The following is a 13,662-nucleotide window of genomic DNA, read 5'->3' as shown; positions in this document are numbered from 1 at the left end:
AGCTTAATAATGGAGAGTAGGCTCATGTTTGATATGGTTCTGACTTGTTTCCCAGCTCCAGCTATGTGTCCCGTTCCACTGTGGGTATAAGTTTGCGAAATCAAGAGCAGTTGGTTTCCCACCATGGTTTTGCAATACTATTGCACTTGTGTGAGCCTCATGACAGGTTATTTGCTGATAAGTAGGTTAGACCATGAGTTACTTGGACAGTTATTGGTCATTTTCACCCAGTCACCCATGTAGCACCTTCTGGCATTAGATGCACTGACTGGGGACTAACTCTCATCCAGCTTCCAGACATGTCATTCCATTTTATGTGTCAACCACATATGGTGTCTTTAGCAGTAGTACTTGTTGACCACTAACCTTTGGTGGGTCAACAAGTACTCTGATGGAAATCTGTCTTTCTTTTAGGAGGCCTTGTAGGTCTGTCTGATCAAAAGCTCGTTGTGGATGATAGCCACATGCTGATAATGTGAGTTACATGCCAGTGCCCACTAAGAAAAGGAATAAAAAGACAACTAATATAAAAGAGTTAGAGAGAAGAGATAGATAGATAGATAGAGAGAGAGAGAGAGAGAGAGAGAGAGAGAGAGAGAGACTGTAGAAGATTAAGGTCAGTCTTCATCATACCCTCTCTAGGGTCCTGTGGCTCAGGTGTTCCTTCCAAGGGCCTGGTGAAGGTTCAACCATTTGGTCTGTCTTTTATGATGTACAACTTTATGGTACCATTGTTGTTTGGGTCTAGATTTGTGTCTCCCACCCCCTCCTTTGCCCTCCCTACCCCCCTATTGTCTACTCCTTGAGATGCTTGCTGGTTATGTCAGCATCTTGGGTAGATTTAGTTTAGGTGTTGAAGATGAGTGAGACTATGTGGCAATTATCTTTCTGTGATTGGGTAAGTTCACACAGAATTATCTGTTCCAGGTTCAACCATTTTATCTCAAATTTCATTGTCATTTTTTTCTTACTGCTGTGTAGAATTCCACTGTGTAGATATACCACATCTTAATTATCCATTTTTCTAGTGATGGACATGTGGGTTGATTCCAGCTCTTAGCTATTACAAATTGAGCCGCTATAAACATGTTTGAACAAATCTCTCTGGATGGTGGTTTAAAGGATATAGGGTACATTCCCAGTAAGGGAATAACTCTGTCTGTTGGTAACTGTATAGTCAGCTTTTTCAGGAATCTCCATATTGCTTTCCAAAGTGGTTTTACCATCTTAAATTACCACCAACAGTGGATGAGGGTTCCTAATTCTCCACATCCTCACCAGCACTTATATTTATCTGATTTTTTGATGTTTGCTATCCTTACTGGGGTAAGGTGGAATCTCATAGTTGTTTTAATTTGCATTTCCCTGATGATTAGGGTTGATGAACATTTTCTTAAGTGTGTGTTTGCCATTTGTATTTCTTCCTCTGTGAACTGCCTGTCCAGCTTTTTGCCCCATTTTGTGAGTGGGATGTTTGACTTTTTATTGTTTTGGTTTTGGAGTTCTTTGTAGATTCTGGAGATTAGGCCTCTGTCAGTTGGATAATCAGCAAATATATTCTCCCATTCTGTGGGTAATCTACTGGCTTTGGTTATTGTATGCTTGTCTGCAAAATATAACTCTTCAGCTTCATGTGATGCCATTGGTTGAGTGACTGTTTAGTTTAAGATCGTGAGCTACTAGGGTTTTGTTCAGGAAGTCTTTTTCCATTCCTATATAATGAAAATTTCTTCCTATATTTTCTTGCAGTAGTAACCGAGTATCTGGTCTTATATTGAGGTCTTTGATCCAATTGGACTTGAGTGTAGTACATGGGGAGGTGTGTGGATCAAGTTTCAATTTCCTGCATATGGTTATCCAGTTTGTCCAGCACCATTTGTTTAAGATGCTGTCCTTTTTCCAGCCTATCTTGTTAGGGCCTTTGTCACATATCAAGTAGCTGTATTTGCTTGACCCAAAGTCTGGGTCCTCAATTCTATTCCATCGGTCTATACTCCTGTTTTGATGCCAGTACCATGCTGTTTTTATTATTATGGCTTTGTAATATAGCTTTAGATCAGGTATGGTGATGTCACCAGAGGTATTTCTTTTGCTGAGGATATGCTTGGATGTCTGAGGCTTTCTGCCTTTCCATATGTAATTTGAGATCATTTTTTCTATTTCTGTGAAGACCACTGTAGGGAGTTTAATTGGAATTGCATTAAATCTGTATATTGCCTTTGGTAGGATTGCCATCTTCACAATGTTAATTGTGCCTATCCAGGAGCATGGGAAGTTTTTCCATTATCTCAAGTCCTCCTCAATTTATTTTTTGAGTGTTTTTATGGTTTTGTGGTATAGATATTTCACTTCCTTAATTAACATTATTCCAAGGTATTTTATTTTATGTTTTTTTTGTTGCTATTGAAAATGGGACCCTGTCCTTATTTCTTTCTCTGTATCTTTGTCATTGGCATATAGAAAGGCTACTGATTTGTTTGCTTGATTTCATATCCTGCTACTTTGCTATAGGAGTTTATCACTTTCAGGAATTTTGGGATGGAGTCTCTTGGGTCTCTTATGTATACAATCATGTCATCAGCGAATAGAGCTAATTTAACTTCTTCCTTTCCAAATTGTAACCCTTTTATTTCTTTCTCCTGTCTTATTGCTTGAGCTAGGACTTCCAGTACTACATAGAAGAACAGAGGTGAGAGAAGACAACTCTGTCTTGTTCCTGATCTCAATGGGAATTTCTCCAGTCTTTCACCTTTAAGTATTATTTGGCCCTTATGATCTTTGTATATTGCCTTTATTATGTTAAGATATGAACCAACCATGCCATTTTTCTCCAGTGTTTTGATCATGAAGTGATTTTGTATTTTGTCAAAGGCCTTTTCTGCATGTATTGAAATGATCATGTGATTTTGTGTTTAACCTTGTTTATGTGGTATATTACATTGACAGATTTCTGTATATTGAACCACCTCTGCATTCCTGGGATGAATCCCACTTGATCAAGGTGGATAATGCTTTTGATGTGTTTCTGGATTTGGTTTGTGAGCATTTTGTTCAGGATCTTTTCATCTAAGGTCATCAGGGAAATATGCCGGTAGTTTTCTTTTCTTGTGGCATCTCTGCCTGGTTTTGTAATTGGGGTGATACTAGCTTCATAGAGGGAGTAGGGTAGCTTTTCCTATTCTCCAATTTTGTGGCATAGTTTGAGGAAGATTGGTTTGAATTCTTCCATGAAGGTTGGATAGAATTCAGCTGAGAAGCCATCTGGTCCTGGATTCTTCTTTTTGGTGAGGTTTTTATTAATTTTTAATTTCAATGAGTGTGATAGGTTTGTTTAGGAGATTAATCTTCTTTGAGTTTAGCTTTGATAGATGGTATGTGTCCAGGAATTTATCCATCTCCTCCACATTATCCGGTTTTGTGGAGTAGAGGTTTTTGAAATAAGTCCTGATGATTCTCCCAATTTCACTTATGACCATTATGATCTCTCTTTTTTCATTTCGAATTTTAATTTGAGGCATCTCTCTCTCTCTTTTTTTTTTTTGCTTGATAAAATTGGCCAGGGGTTTGTCAATCTTGTTTATTTTTTGAAAGATCCAGCTCATTGTTTTGTCAAGTTTTAAAATTGTTTTCTTAGTTTCCAATTCATTAATTTCTGCTCTGATCTTTATGACTTTTTCCTTCTGGACCTTTTTGGGTTGGATTTTTCTTCCTTTTTCCAGTGCCTTTAGGTGGATGGTTAGGTTATTGATTTGGGATCTCTGTGTCATTGTTATGAAGGCATTTTTTGCTATGAATTTCCCCCTGAGGACTGCCTTCATTGTGTCCCATGAATTTTGGTATGATGTGTTATCATCATTCATTTCTAGAAATTTTGCAATTTCATTTTTTATTTTGTCCACTATCCATTTATTGTTTAAAAGCATGTTCAGTTTCCAGGTGCTGATGGGATTCTTGGTGGGTCTTTTGTTGTTAATTTCTAGCAACATAGCATTGTGATCTGATATCATGCAGGGAATTAGATTAATCTTCCTAAATATATGGAGGCAGGTTTTGTGACCTAGTATATGATCTATCTTACAGAATGTTACATGGGCTGCTGAGAAGAATGTGTAGTCTGTGGATTTGGGATAGGATGTTCTGTAGATGTCCATTAGGTCTAAGTGATCTATGGTTTTGTTGAGCTCTGTTACTTCCCTTCTGAGTTTCTGTTTGGATGATATGTCTATTAGTGATAATGGTGTACCGAAGTCCCCAACTATGATGGTGTTGCTGGTTATTTCTGTTGTATTGTCATGTAGGTTTTGCTTTATGAACTGTGTTGGTGCATACAATTTTATAATTGTAATATCCTTTTGATGGATCATTCCTTTGATAAGTAGTAAGTGGTCTTCATTGTCTTTTTTTAATATTTTTTGTTTGAAGTCTATTGTATCTGATATTAATATAGCTACACCTGCTTGTTTCTTATTCCCATTTGCTTAGAATATTGTTTTCCACTCTTTCACCCTGATGAGATGTCTGTCTTTAGTGGTGAGATGGTTTTCTTGAAGACAACTGATTGAGGGGTCTAATTTTCTGATCCATCCTGTTAGCTTCTGTCTCTTGATGGGTGAATTAAGGCCATTAATATTTAGGGTAATGAGATTTGTTTTGATCCCTACCATATTGTGTTGGCATATGTGGTTTGGTGTTTTCATGGACTTGGAAGATTTTGTGCCTTCTCTGAGTTTGGTTATTATGATCTGCTTCTTGTAGGCATTTGAGTTTGATTATTTGATTCTTCTGTGTGGAGAATTTCTTGAAATACTCTCTGTAGTTTTGGTTTTGTGTTCATATAATTGTAAAGTTGAGTTTTGTCATGGAAATTTTTTCTTTCACCATTTATTTTGAGGGATATTTTTGCTGGGTAGAAAATTTTGGGTTGGAAGCCATAGGTTCCTAGACTTTGCAGTGTTTCATTCCAGACCCTTCTGGCTCTCAGGGTTTCCATTGAGAAGACTGATGTAATTCTTATGGGGTTACCTTTAAAAGTGTTGTGCTGTTTTTCCCTAGCTGCTTTTAGGATTTTCTTTTTGGTGTCAATGTTTAGAATCTTAATGACAATATGTCTTGGAGAGTTTCTCCTTTGGTCCAATTTCTTTGGATTTCTGTTATCTTCTTGTATCCTGATGGGCCTTTCTTTTGAGAGAGTGGGGAAGTTTTATTTGATTATTTTGTTAAATCAGTTCTCTATGCCTTTGGACTTAATATCTTCTTCTGGTATTCCAATGATCCTGATATTAGTAGGTTTAAGGGTATCCCACAATTTCCTCATGCTCTGTTCATAGAAATTTTTGAACTTATTGAAGCTTTTGAACTCTTGAACTGTTTCTTCCATCTTGTCTTCCAGATTGGAGTTTCTATTCTCTACATGGCTGACTCTATTCTTGAGAGCTTCTAGAGAGTTTTGGACTTGTTCAATTAGGTTTGCATTTTCTATTACTTTTCTATGTATAGTTTCCATCCCTCTGTCAAGCTCCCTTTTCCACATCATTTTCTGATTTTCTTGATTCTTCTTGGTATTCATCTTTGCATTTCTTTATGTCTTATTTAGCATCACCAGCTGATTTTTGAGGTCCTCTTTTTTTTTTTCAGTCTCCTTCATATCTCTTAACTGTCTTTGAGTTTCTTCCATTTTCTTATCTATTAGGTCTAGTCTAGTGATGGCAGCATCCACATGATTATTGGTCCTTTGTTGCTTCTCTGCAAGTTCTACCAGTAGCTTGGTAAGGGTTGCATTGCTCATAACTTCATTTTGGTGTTCTGATCCTAATGACTCTTCTCTGTTTTGATTAGAGATGTTTATTGTAGGACATGGTGTTCTAACTGGATTTTCTTGCATTTGATTTTTCATGTTATTTCTTTTGTACTGTGGTCTACCCATCACAGTGTATGGGCAGGGAAAGTAGGACTGTGGTCTTGATGGGTGGGGGAAATGGTGTCTCTTGGGGGAGGGAGCTGGCCTGGACTAGCAGGCAGACAAGCATATGGGCTGAGTGGTCTTGAGCTAATATGTGGGTGGGTGGATCAGCCTGAGCTCAAGCACAGTGGCAAGATGAAGCAGGCTGAGGCAGATGCTAAACAGTCTGAGCTTTGGCTCTCACTTGCCAAAGCCACCTGAGCTCCTGCCTTGCAGGGGTGTCTGAGCTCTCATGCAGTGGTGCACCAAAGCTGCCTGTGCCCAAGCACTGAAGCAGCCTAATCTCGTGTGTGGCGGAACACTGGGACCCAGAAGCAGTCTGAGCTCATCTGCAATAGGATAATGGTGGTCAGCCAGCATGGCAGACAGGGAGGGGCTGGCATATGAGGTGGCACAGGCAGAGTGAGCCTGAGCTTGTGTGGGCAGATGGAATGGGCCTGGGCTCACATGGGAATAGGTGGCAGCCAGAGCAGTAAGTGGGCAAATGAGCAGAGCAGGCTAAGCTTGCACAAGCCCAATGTGTGTGGCAGGCAAATGGAGCCTGAGTTCCAGCGGGCCAGTGGGTAGAACCTGACCAAGGTCACGAGTGGGTGGGGGTAGCAGGGTGATCACCCCTGTGCAATGAGGCAAGTAGAACTATGTTGGCCTGGGTCCCCTTTCCTACTGTAAGTGCGGGAGTATCCTGGAGCTGGAACTCTGGGTACGGCAGCTGCTTGCGGGGATTGGGGGACTGGTGGGCTACCAGTGAGTGAGGGAATCAGCAATTCCCTTTTTTCCTCCCCATGTGCCCTCCCACTGGCAATATATTAGAGATTTCTGTGCCGTAAAAGACCCAGTGAACCCTTAATGCCTTGCTTTTATTTTTTTTTTGCTGGGGCTGTGTGGCACAGTTAGGCATCTGGAATGGAAGTTGCCTCTCTTTCCTTTAAAAATAATTATTTATTTATTTGACAGAGTGGGGGGAATGAAAGAGACATAGAAAGAGAATGGGCTCACCAGTGCCTCTAGCCACTACAAACTAACTCCAGATGCATGTGCCACCATGAGCATCTACCTTATATGGGTTCTGGGGAATTGAACCTGGCTCATTAGGCTTCACAGGCAAGCACTTTAACTACTAAGCCATCTGTCTAGCTCTCCTTTTTGTTCAATTTAGGATTTTTATATATATGAATACAATGTAATTTGATCATTTTAAAATCCATTTTCTACTTTGATGAGTTTTGAGTTTCCTCACTGTTTAGTGCCATTTCCATAGAGAAGTTTCTCTGGCTAGCAGTGAGAGTAGCACTCATATTCATCCTGCTACTTTCTCTGCTATGTTCCCTGAGCCCTGGCAGGTGTGATAGAGATGACTTAGCCAGTGCTGAGCACTGGGCTTTCTCCTCTTGTCATTTTGATAAGTCTTCGTCTCCTTGGTATTTGCTACCATTTATAAAAATAAGGTTCTCTAACCAAATGTGAGAATAGCATTAATGAAAGGACATAAATGTATACATTTAGGATGCTTTTTGGTAGGCACAATGTCTTTATTTAGCAAAACAGTAGTAGAAGCTTCCCTCTAGGGTCAATGATTTTCCAAGCCATAGGCTTTTGACTCAGTCTTAGTACCAAGCATAAATTCCCTCCCAATGAGCAGGCCTCAAATCCAATGAGAGAGCAGTTGACTATCCCCATAACTTATGTGCCACTATTGCACCCATGGGTACATCTTGCCTGGCTGGTTGATTTTGTAGTTTGCAGGACCCACTGTTTGTTCTTCCCTAGCAGCTCACATAGTGTTTTCCAGTTCTATGACAGCTAGCTAGTATGGAGCTGGTTTCTAGTTCCATGTCTGCTGGATTTCTCAGTATCCTATGATGACAGCCTCTATTGTCTTCAGCAATAGGGTCTTAGCATCTATTTTTGGTGGTAACCCATTGCTTTGGTAATGTCCTGAATTGTTTTGTGGCCTCATGGGCCTCCTTGATCAACAGTTCACTGTGGAGGGATGACCCTGTTCTGGTGGGAATTCACCTGCAATAGCCTATGATTTTAGGACAAGGTTTCTTCATCCCAGCAGAGTCCTTCCATCCAAAATATCTTTCTCTTTTAGTTAAGTATGTTAACTAAGAAGTAGGTTTCTTTAATGCTACAGTTTTATGAATCCACCATCCCCTCCCTTACCCCACAAGGTCTTTCCACCTCCTGTATTCTGTCTCTCTGCTTGTGTCAGAACCAACTATCTGTTTCATCAATTTTAAAATTGTTTTCTTTAATTCTAATTCATTGATTTCTGCCCTGATCATGGTTATTTCTTTTTGTCTGGTACTTTTGGGTTTGGATTGGTTTTGTTTTTCCAGAACCTTCAAATGGATAGTAAATTATTTACTTGACATCTGTCTGTTTTTGTGCTGGAGTCATTTAGCACTATAAAATTCCCTCTTAGGATTGCCTTCATTGTATCCCATAGGTTTCGATAGGTTGTACTTTCATTGTAATTCAGTTCTAGATTTTTTTTGATTTCCTTCTCGCTATTTTCAATGACCCATTCATTGTTCAGTGTCATAAAGTTTAATCTTTAGGAGTTGGTGTGTTTTCTGTTGTTTCTTTCTCTCTCTCTTTTAAATTTCTAGCTTTGTTGCATTGTAGTAAGATATAAAGGAATTGGGCTGGAAAGATGGGCTAGTGGTTAAGCGCTTGCCTGTGAAACCTAAGGACCCCTGTACGAGGCTCGATTCCCCAGGACCCACGTTAGCCAGATGCACAAGGGGGCGCACATGTCTGGAGTTTGTTTGCAGTGGCTGGAGGCCTTGGTGCATCCATTCTCTGTCTTTCTATCTGCCTCTTTCTCTCTCTGTCTGTTGCTCTCAAATAAATAAATAAAAATGAAAAAAAATTAAAAAAGATATAAAGGAATTATTTTAATTTTCCTGAATTTGTGGAGACTTTCCTTGTGCTCTAATATGAGATTAATTTTAGAAAAGGTTCCATAAGCTGCTGAGAAGAATGTGTATTCTGTAGAGTTTGGATGGAATATTCTGTAGATGTCTATTAAAGCCATTTGATCTATGGTGATATTTAGCTCCATTGTTTCCCCCCCCTCTTTCTCTCTGTATTTAGCTTCATTGTTTCTATGTTCATTTTCTGTTTATATTATCTGTATATTGATGATAATGGGGTATTGTCAGCCACTATTATTGCGTTGGGATTTATATCTGACTTTTTATCTAGTAGACATTGCTTTATAAAATTTGGTGCATTGTGTTTGGTGTGCATATGCTTATGACTGTAACATCCTCTTGTTGAATTGGTCCCTTGTTAAGTATTAGATGGCCTCATTTATCTCCTTTTTGGTTTAAAGTCTATTTTGTCAGATATTTGTATAGCCACACCTGCTTGTTTCCCATTTACATTTGCTTGTAATATCTTTTTCCATACTTTCACCCTGTGGAGTTTGAATAGATGGCCCCCAATATATTCAGTGTTTTATTGGTTTGTAGTTTGGTATCTGCAGCCACCTGGATAGAGGCAGTGTCACTGGGTGGATCTTAAGGTATGGTAGTGGATTTGATATTTCAGTCTAAAGATATGCAAAGTATGCCTAGCTGGAGTTCCTGAAGTATGTTGTGCTGTGTGCCTTTCAGGCTTGTGCTTCTCTCTCTGTGTGTTTGGTCCTATGAAAGCAGGTCAGCTTCTTCTGCCATTATGAAACTTCCCTTGGATCTGGACACTTCAATAAATATCCCTTCCTCCATAAGTGTGCCTGGTCTGGAAGTTCATCTCAGCAAACCTGAAGTTGTCTGCTACAGTAGTTGGTACTGAGAGTTGGGTGACATGAACCTGACCATGTGGATGTTGGTCTTTTGGAACTTTTGTTTTAGAGGAATAGGCATAGACTTGGTGCTGGCAACTGAAGATGCCTTCTGGAGTGGCAAGCCAAGTTTTATGGACTATTTTGATGAGAGTTTAAGAATGATAAGTGCACACAGTATTAAACTTCGAGGCTCAGCTTATGAGCTTTCTAAAAAGGAAAGGCTGCAGAGGACTTTGTTGGAACTGGGCTACTGGCTTAAGGGTTGGCTGTATTCTGCTGCCTGGGACCAGAGAGTTTGATCAAGATTAAATCTGTAATTGACTGATGTGGTTGGATAAAGATAATTGGACTGAGAGATTTGAGATTTTTAAGCTGGAAAACTTCAAGCAAGTTAAAATTACGGACACTGAGACTAGTTTTAGGATACTGAACTTGCTATTGTCAAATACATTAGCAATCTTAAGGTAGATGACCCAAGTTCTTTACCTTAAAACAATGGAAAGGATGCCTGAGGAAAGGCTATCATATAAATACAAACTCTTTTGGAAAGAATTAAGGAAGGAACTTGCTTTTCAAGGTTACAATTTATTTTATCCCTGAATTAAGAATATGGTTGTGTTCTGCACACCTGGTATTGGTTTCAGAAGCATGAAAAATGTGAGTAGTGGTCATGAATTGCACATGGTTCCAGGAACTGCTGCTGAGATGTGGCAAGAGGCAGGGCCTGATGCCCTCATAGGTTGAGAGAGCCTTTGGAAATGAACCATGGTTTGCATGAAGATATTAAGACATTTTGGATATACCAGGACTATGTAAGGGCTACCATAAAGCTCACTGTTGGCCTAGGATGGAAGTGTTCCCTGGTGTCTCTGACCAACAGAAGAAGCAAAATTGGAAAATCTGGCGACTGGCAGTCTCTGGTTATATTGAACTTGAACTGCAGAAGTTTGATGTTTATTTGATGGTGGTTGAGTTTGCATTGTTTTAGTCTCTCCTTGCTATGCATTATTCTAGTTAAAAACATTTACTCTGTGCCTTTAAATGTTGGAAGTATTTAACTTGTTTGATTTTATAGGACTTACTATCATAAATTGGTCAAGACTGTAGGGACCTTTGAAATTGAAGTGAGTACAATTTATAATAGTGTGGTGGTTATGAATTTATTGGTGGGCCAGGGGTGGAATGTGGTAGCTTGAATAGATGGCCCCAATATATTCAGTGTTTTATTAGTTTGTAGTTTGCATCTGCAGCCATCTGGCTAGAGGTGGTGTCACTGGGCTGATCTTAAGGTATGCTGGTAGATTTGAGATTTCAATCTAAAGATATGGAAAGTGTGCCTAGCTGGAGTTCCTGAAGTATGCTATGCTGTGTGTCTTTTGGCTTTTAGACTTGTGCTTCTCTTTCTGTGTTTGGTCTTGTGAAAGCAGGCCAGCTTCTTCTGCCATTATGGAACTTCCCCTGGATCTGTAAGCTTCAACAAATATCCCTTCCTCCATAACTGTGCCTGGTTTGGAAGTTCATCCCAGTGAACCTGAAGCTGTCTGCTATACACCCTAACCCTTTACATTTAGTTGATTGTTTGTGTCCTCTTTGAATTCATTCAGGCATCTATTAAGTTATCTTTTAGTTGATTGAACTCTTACAATTCATTCATGTCCATTTTTAGAAAATTTTTTTGTTTATTTTTATTTTTGAGAGACAGAGAAAGAGGCAGATAGAGAGAGGGGGAGAGAGAGAGAGAGAATGGGTGTGCCAGGGCCTCCAGCCACTGCAAACAAACTTCAGGCACATGTGCCCCCTTGTGCATCTATCTGACCTGGTTCCTGGGGAATCGAGCCTTGAACCAGGATCTTTAGGCTTCATAGGCAAACACTTAACTGCTAAGCCATCTCTCCAGCCCTCATATCCTATTTTAAATTTGTTGTTCCTATTTATCATACTCATATTTTGAAATTATCTGTCTGGAATTTCCTATAAGTAGTGCTCCTTGGAGGCGTCAACTATGGGACTAGGCATTCTTGGTGGGGAAGATGTTGTCTTGGCTTATTGTGTTACTTGTTTTATATTGGAGTTTGCTCTTTGTTTTGGTGAGAATGCAGCAATGAAGGCTGTACTGGGGACACAGGGTAGTGTGGGGCTAGACTGCTTCCATAACAAACATGCCACCCTATTTGGGATCACATGTCTGTATACATCTTATTAGTGATGCCTTTATTGTCTAAGTCCCCATTAGCTTGGTGTTTTGTAACTTGTCTCTGAAAGTAACCTTACAGAAGCTCTGTCTTGAAGGCAAGGTAGCCAGGTGGGGAAATAGGCAATTCCACAGCTCAATCAGTTTAGATATGTTGTTTACTAGGAAAAGATTTTTGTTCTACTTTTATTTTTAAAATGTTTTATTGCTTATTTTCATTTACTTGAGAGTGACAGACAGAGAGAGAAAGAGGCAGTTAGAGAGAGAGAAAGAGAGAGAGAGAGAGGTAGAGAATGGGTATGTCAGGGCTTCCAGCCACTGCAAACAAACTTCAGACTCATGTGCCCCCTTGTGCATCTGGCTAACATGGGTCCTGAGGAATTGAGCCTAGAACCAGGGTCCTTAGGCTTCACAGGCAAGCGCTTAACTGCTAAGCCATTTCTCCAGTCCTCTATTTTTTTTTTTTAAGGTTTTTCAAGTAGGGTCTTACTGCACCCCAAGCTGATCTGGAACTCATTCTGTAGGTCCTGGCTAGTCTCAAACTCTCTGTGATTCTCCTACCTCAGCCTCAAAAGTTCTGGGGCTAAAAGCATGTGCCACTATGCTGATCTTGTTTTTACTTTTGAAACAGGGTTTCATGTAGTCCAGGCCAGGCTTAGACTTGCTATGTAGCTAAGGAGGACCTTGAACTCCAAGTTCAACTCTAGCTCCTACCACCAAACACATGTTTTATTTATTTTGTTTGATTGAGATAGCTCTTGCTGCCCTGGAACTTGCTGTGAACATGTTGGCCTCATACTTGTGGCAATCCTCTTGCCTTTATTTCCCAAATGCTAGGATTACATGTGTGCACTAATGCACCTGAGTTTTTTTTTAGATTCTTAAAGAAAAAAATTGCTGGTTGTGGCGGTACCCATAGGAAGGATATTGCTAAAGAGGCAGAGGCAAGAGGATTAGGAGTTCCAGACCTGGACTACACATTAGCTTGGCATGGTGGCACACATTTAACCCCAGTGCTGTGGAGGCTGAGATAGGAAGATTGCTGTGAGTTCAAAACCAGCTCATGGCCACCTCTAGAGTGAGTTCCAGGTCAGCCTGGGTAGAGTGAGATTCTACTCCAAAAACAAACAAAAAAAACCCCAACAAAACAACAACAACAACACAAACTATTAGTTTTGCACCGTGATCTGGCTGCTCTCCCTAGAAGCTGCTATGAACCCTGGTTTCCCAAAGGACCTTTTGTTTCACCCAAAACACTGCCAAAAATAACAAGATACCACCACACCAGAAGGATGGAATCTCCTTGAACTCACCTTTTTTTCAATGTAAACTGTAGAGAGATCAGCCTGGGAGCCTAAGTGGTAGGATATGAGCCCTGCTGCAAAGCGCCACTGCCAGGAACTGTCTTCTTAGTAATTGTAGCTCCTCCTTGATACTCTCTCCCCCATGCTTATATATTCTGCTGTTTTCAGAACACTTACTTGTGAATATATTTTCTTCTTTGTCTACCACATCCTCAGAACATCAGCCCTTAAAAGACAGAAGTTTTGTTTGTGTTGATCTTTGTTTCATTCCTGGAACCCAGAAGAGTGACTAGAATGCTGTCTTAAAAAAAAAAAAAGTCTCTGCTGTGAAGCACCACCCACAAACTGGGAACTTTGAGAGGAACACTGGGAGGGGAGAACAGGACAGCCCATCCCAGAGGAATGCCACGTG

This window comes from Jaculus jaculus, chromosome 5, assembly GCF_020740685.1.
Source record: "Jaculus jaculus isolate mJacJac1 chromosome 5, mJacJac1.mat.Y.cur, whole genome shotgun sequence".
NCBI lineage: Eukaryota > Metazoa > Chordata > Mammalia > Rodentia > Dipodidae > Jaculus > Jaculus jaculus.
Note: the sequence above shows the minus strand (reverse complement) of the source record.